This window comes from Parasteatoda tepidariorum, chromosome 4 (assembly GCF_043381705.1).
Source record: "Parasteatoda tepidariorum isolate YZ-2023 chromosome 4, CAS_Ptep_4.0, whole genome shotgun sequence".
Taxonomy (NCBI): domain Eukaryota; kingdom Metazoa; phylum Arthropoda; class Arachnida; order Araneae; family Theridiidae; genus Parasteatoda; species Parasteatoda tepidariorum.
Genome location: NC_092207.1, coordinates 9,996,686 through 10,003,887, shown reverse-complemented (window position 1 = coordinate 10,003,887; position 7,202 = coordinate 9,996,686).

Genomic DNA, 7,202 nt, shown 5'->3' with positions numbered 1-7,202 from the left:
TTTCAAAGACTGAACAAATTTATTACGAGCCAACATATTATGTAATGGGAAGTTAAATAAGCTCTTGTATAAAATTTCATGACTGTTGAATTGATATTAAAAATGTGCCTTCAAGCATTGCCAATTTGATCGAATTAAAGCAGCTTACAGGAAGGGCTATATTTAGGAAATTACTGTTCTTTCTCTATACCAGCTTCTTATCTCGACCCCAGCATGAGATCAGATCAATGATGGATTTCAGCGCTACTAAAATCAAATAGTTTTAAACTTTATTGAGATTCGTAGACTTCTAAACACTATTAACTTAATTACTATTAATTCCTTGAAATCTTTCTGTTTGATTTGGAGATTAATGTAGCGCTAACAAAAAAAAACTTGTTCAAAAATTTCGAAATTTTCCGTCCTACACAAGTGTGGAGTTAGAAATGGTAGCGGTAGACGGCCCTCTTCGACGTCCACACTCGATCAGCAGTTTCGAAAGTTTCAGATTCCCTAGTGCACGTTGCCGCACGTAAAAACTCTCAGCAGTTATACTTTAATTTAGAACTCTCTTTTTTGTTAAGAAATTTAAGACGTCAAAGTGATATATTGTAACTTAGAAATTAAGGAAGTGAGAGCTGGATAAAAAAAATGTTTAGTATTCAAAATTAACAAAATTTTAATTAAGTTTGAAAATTGGTTTTAAACGACTCGAGATAACTGTAAACTAAGATTTGTATGCTAAAAGTGCGTAACTATTAAAGTTATCGTACTTTCTCTATATTACCTTATAATCGGCCCAAAAATGGTAGTAAAACTTTTCTGCAGATCTTGAAATTTTAGCAAAGTGTCTGTGAAAACGAAAACTTTAACAATTAACTTGTACTTTTATTAAAATCTTGTGAAAACAAATTCAATTACCGGCCTGAGTGAGTTTCATTAAATTGCATTTAACAGTTTTGTTTATTCAAAATTCTAAGCACTTAGAAAATTTCTTTAAACTAGCGATTTATTATTAGATAGATAATTTTTATTTTTAGGTCAATTTTAATATTTTTGGATCAACATAATTTTAAATTGTTTGAGAAACCTGAATTTTTCTTTTTACAAACAAGAGAAGGCTATGCCGTGCATTAACTTGTAAAATGCACACTTTATTTCATTTACTTTTAAAGTAGAATTTAATTAAAAATAGTATTAAGACAATTATTCAAATTTTAAACTTTTAGTTTTTAATAAATATTTTGTATCAGCTAAATTAACATCGACTTAAAGCCTAAAAAGCAGTGGAATATACAGTTTATGTAATCAGTCTTGTCTTAGATATCGAATGTTTAATCTATGTGCATGGCATAAAATGAAACTTATATTATAAAATATGTACCTAACGGAATTCATAAATTATAATTTTTCATAATGTAAATGTCATTGATGTATATTGATGCTACTCTGATGCGTTAGATAAGAAATTTATGTATTTTCATTTTTGAAACTCATTAATTTGTGAGCATTTGACACTAAAATTAATCTAATGCGTATATAAGAACATTATTGGTGTAAAACTCCTGTTGTAACTTATACCAAACTATTAAGCATAAATTTGAATATAGAACTATATTGCTTTAGTATATTTATAATAAATCCAAATCAGTTTTGCATATTACAGTAATTGAAAGAAATTTTACTCTGATGTTTATACTATATATCATAAAGGTATTTTGGTTTATAGGTTTTTAGTTTTTGTAACAATAGACTATATTAAAAGATAAATTGTAAAAATCGTATCTGTACTGTGTTTTTATATTGAAAATAAATTAAATTTTTGGTTCAAAATTTTTGATGTTTTTAGTGTGGTTTTAATTTGCAGATAAAGGATCGGGATTAGAAAAATTCCAGTATTTAATACTCACGCACAAAATGGAATTTTTACGGTTCTACTAGAAAGTTTTTTCTAATATATAGTTTGGGCAAAATTTGAAGTTAAGTGTCACTCTTGCTGTGTGGCTCAGGATGTTGGTGGACTAAAGATTACGAGGGCATCTTAAATAACTTCGATAAGGAATATATTTGAACACTAGTTTTTGACATACGTACTTAGCTTAACTGATTTACAACGAAGCATATGGGGGCAGGGGTAGCTTGGTCAGTAGGGCGTTCGGCCCATGTCCAAATATTGTGAGTTGGATCGCCGCCTACCGAAGAAATTATTAAATGGTGACTGGTGCACGTTAAATCTGTCTGGTCACCAATGTTTCCCGAACTAGTCCCATGTTTCCATAACAAATCTTACTTCTGGGGGTACTGATTGGAAATTGATCGTTCTCTAGTTCAGGTCAAAATTACGGTTTGTGGATGTGTGAATGGGTCCGCCCTCTAAACTGGTAGACTAATATGTGTGGCAGTAGTAATATTCTTGGCAATGGATGACGGCGCTGGAAAACAAGCGCACCCCCATTGCTTTAATGGTAAAAGAGAACAACTAAATATGTTTAATTCTAGTTTCAAACTGTTCAAAAAGTTTAGATTTTTCATAAAATGAACATTTTAGATTCCATCGAAATTAATCTAAGCATACTTTGTCAAACCAGAAAAAAGTGGTTGCATAACGAAGAGTCCAATCAAAAGTTTTGGCACTTGTAATCTCTTTAGTTAATAACTTTTTGATTTTTCCCCATAGAATGCAAGCTTCTAAATTCTCTTATGAATTTTAATTTTTTCTCGGTTAAAACTTGTCCCTTATACGTAAGTCCAATTACATTATCTTTTGATTTTTAAATACAAGGTCAAATTTGTTTAAAAATTTCTTTTTCTTTAATCTTATAAAATCCTTTTTATAAATTATTTCTTGTGAAGTTCTGAGTTAAATTTTCAGCAAACATTTCAGATTTAATTTCTTACATAGTTCAACATAAATTCAAATTTGTAAACAGATTTTCAAACATAACTAAAGGTCGGTTAAGAGAGAACTTTTATCAGTTTTGAGTAGTTGAGGTGTTTCTGAAAAATTTTAATATCTTCAAAAACTGCAGATTTTATCAAATCTATAAAGAAAAATTATGTCATTAAAATAAACTACGTTAGTTTGTTATTATTTTTAACCTCTCCTTTAAAAAATTAAATTAAGGTATAAAAATTAGCACTTTGTGCGTTCATTCAATATTAAAAGCTCTTTAAAAATGCATAAATGTTTGAAATATGTACCTGCAGTGTACACTTACCTGCACTGTAAAACAAAAAACGATGTTAGGATATTTTCTTCCATGCTGAGCTTTCTAAACTCAGTCTTAGGTAATTTGTCCCCTTTGCAAGCTTCGATGCTTTATTTCAAATAAGAGTTAGTTTTTCAATCAATAAATACTTTTTCCATTATTTTGTTTCCATAGTTTGTATAAAATTCTATCTCGTTATTTGCTTAATTAAAACTTTCCTTTGGTTGGTTAAATCAAATGAAATACATTTTTTCTGAAAGTGCCGTCTTCACACTTTAAGATCTAAACTATTTGATTAAACTTTATTTACATCTTCTGATTAGCTCTTTCCAATTCGGAAGTTGTCGTCTAAAAATGAATTCTTCCGTTCTTTTTAAATTGAAAAATACTATTGTTTTCTCATAAATTTACAAAGTTGATGCTTTACTTCGAACACTAGTTAATTTTCGAAACAATTAATGCGCTTTCATATCATTATTTGGGTTGTACANTTTAAATTGAGAAATACTATTGTTTTTCTCATAAATTTACAAAGTTGATGCTTTACTTCGAACACTAGTTAATTTTCGAAACAATTAATGCACTTTCATATCATTATTTGGGTTGTACATTAGTTTGGTTGGAAATTATTTGAATATTTAAATATATAATTTTTGCGCCCTAACTCCTAACTCATGACTCATCAATTAAAAATTCATATTTGGTCATTTATAAAACAAAGAAAAAAAATTTTTCTGATAAAGTGTCTTCGCAGTTTAAGATGGAAAATTATGAGTTTATGCTTATATCAAAAAATAATAACTTTGCAGCTTGCTTCTGATCCAGAAATTAAGTCAAAAATGAAAAGAATTTCACTTTTATTTCATCAGATGAAACTGAGTTATCAGCAATCGTGATAAGTTTTGTTTGCATATTAAATTAAAAATATATTTAATAATCACATTCCAATTCCTTTCTGGCCAACAGACGGGTTTTGATCTTTTCTGGTCACCTTTCTCAGAAAGGATTCATTAGATTTTAAATGTTTTGCTTTTTCTTAAGTCCAATATATATTTAAGATTCCTAGCCAATGCATTTTTATGGCTACAACTTTGACAATAATTCTTAAATATGCACAATAAGAGTGCTTTAAATAATCTCTGGTTGAAAAATAAAATTTGTGAATCTATGCCATCGAAAAGTTAGCATTTGGTCATCTCTGTGGCAACACATGAATTAATAGTGGAAAACTTTCTGCATCTTTCGATGATAATTACAATAGACTGAGCCGTAATGGCTCAGGGGATAGAGCGTTCGCTTCACAATGAGGTGAACCGGGCTCGAATCCCAGTCGATACGAATTCCCCATCCGGCTTGCACCGACCAGAGTGCTAACGTGAAATATCCTCAGTGGTAGATCAAGGGTTAGAGTCCCCTTGCCGTCAGGCTAAACGTGGGAGGTTCTCGTGGTCTTCCTCTCTATGTAACGCAAATGCGGGTCAGTTCAGGTTTTATAATAGAAAGTGGAGGAATGTAATCTGGCCAATTTCTGGGTTGGGGTGTAGTTTGTCGGAAAAATATGCCATTAGGTTTAGTATGTAATCCTCCTTGTCACTCTTTAGGTCCTGCTCTCCATTGGTCATGCGGCTGTTTGTTTAAAGAGTTCGAATTCTTAAATGGTCGTTTCATAAACGGTTTCATGTGGTGTGCTTTCGATAGTTGCCATTGCGGTTTTGAAAGCGAATCTTGCCATTTCGAATTGTACATTGGAGATTGCCACTGTGGTTTGGACTGTGGGTTTTTCCAAGGCATTTTTCCAAACCTGGAAGATGGTCTATTCATTGAACTTTGCAACTCCAGATCTCCGCCTCGATTGTTGTGGTTCTGTGCAACCCATATTGAACTGGGTGAATAATGCTAATAGTAATGCCCATTCCAATTTTGATCCTGGCAGTACACGGTAGTGAGAAAGCAGATCACAATACTGAGAATCATTCCCCCAAGTCTAAACCAATGAATCTGCAAAAGAAATTTTATCAGGTTAGTCGGATGCAAAAATTTAGAAAAAAAATTTACATGCATTAGGAAGTCAAAATTCTTGATGATCCCATCAAAACATTTTGATGGTTTATGTTAGTTTCAGTGCGATTCATGATGGTCCAACATCCAACATTTTTCATTATGCATTCATGCTTTTTGATATGCCAGCAAACTTCCATCATTCAACTGATGGAAAGTACTTCAATACTATAATGGTTAACCATCAAGACAAGTTTGATTCTCATGGACCAGTGGTCCATGATGGTTCCAAATATGCATTTCCATGATGGTTTAATGGGAATTCTCTTTGGTTCTCTGACCATAAAAACAATTTTTTTTTATGTTAACCCATCACAAATCAGTCCCAATTCCTATAGTAGGATGATGGTTGTTCAGAATCATTCCAACATTTAATTTCCAAGAAATTATGATGGAAATTTCTGACGGTTTAACATGACCAAGCCATCCTAACAAGTTACTATTCTTATGTTGGACCATCATAAATAGGTCCGAAATTCTACATTGGGGGGATGGTTACTTATGTTGGCTACCATTAAAAATATAATGGCTCGTGATGGAATTATTAATGTTTGCTATTCAGATTATGGTGGACCATCATTGAAAAACCATCAAAAATTATGACTTGGGTCGGCGCGTAATACAAATGATAAATTCTACCCTAAAAATTAAACCGGACCACGAGAACCTCCCACTGTTAGTCTGATGGCAAGAGAACTCTAACCCATGATCCGTCCACTGCTGAGGATATTTTACGTCAGCACTGTGATCTGTGTAAGCCGGATGCGGAATTCGTGTCGACCAGCCATCGCTGGATTCGAACCGGCTCATCTCATTGGAAGGAGAAAGCTCTATCCTCTTAACCATCACGGCTCAATTTTCATACACAATAGAAGACAACGCACAGAAAGAAACATTCATTCTGAGATCAGGATTCGAGCCCGCAGTCTGGCCGTTAACCACTCGACCGGCCTTAATCTCAGAGAAGTGAAGGTTTAAATTCTGAAAAAAAGTTTTCAAAATATCAACATAGAATATTACAGGATTGCTTCTCTATTGCTTTATCCTGAGAAATCCTGCCATAATTTCTTTACATTTTGATATTTTGAAAATGATTTTTCAGCACTTAAAACTTCATGTCTTACTCTAGGTCTAACCTAAACTCACTTTTTGATGCCGTCAATTTTAAATTACTTACGCAGGTGAAAGAGATTTTACCATGAAAGGGTTTCTCCCCCCTGCTCGCTAACGCTCGCCAACCCCTGAAAATTGCTACGTAATCTTATATGGTTTGCTTCGCAAACCAAGCTCGCTTCGCTCGCTACTAACTTAGATACATGGCAAATGCACAAAATTCTAAGAATTCAAAACAATCATTCAAATCCATATAAAAACTTTTCTTTTTAAAAAAAATGCATCTTTTCAGTAAATACAAAGTCATTAAAATAAATTTGAATTCAAATAAATGACATGTAATTCGTTAACCTATTAGAAATGTGCTATAGTATAATTCGTGATATAAATCAAGAATCGTTAAATAAATTCGTAATATATAAATTCGTGAAAAAAAGCGCTTTCTACAAAATACTAAAATGGAGAACTACAAAATACTATCGACAAAGACAACTCACTTCTGCCTAGCTTAATAGTATGAGATTGCCGCAGCAGATGCTCTCTGGTTATTTCAGTTTCCGTTTTTAAAAGCGCTATATGTTGAGCTACCTCAGCTAGATTTGGCATGTGACATTTTTAGCGGCAATCATTGGTCGATNTAGCTCTTTAATATAACAGAGGATTAAAAAAGAAATCAATCTTAGAAAAACCCACTTTAGGGTGAGTTTTTCAGAGTGGGTTTTACCCAGTAAAACCCGGGTGGGTTTAATTGGGCAGGTGGGTTTTTTGCAACCCTGATACTTAGCAGGATTTAGGAAGCATTTCAATGCAGACTCTGATCAGTTATTTACAAATCGTCATAAT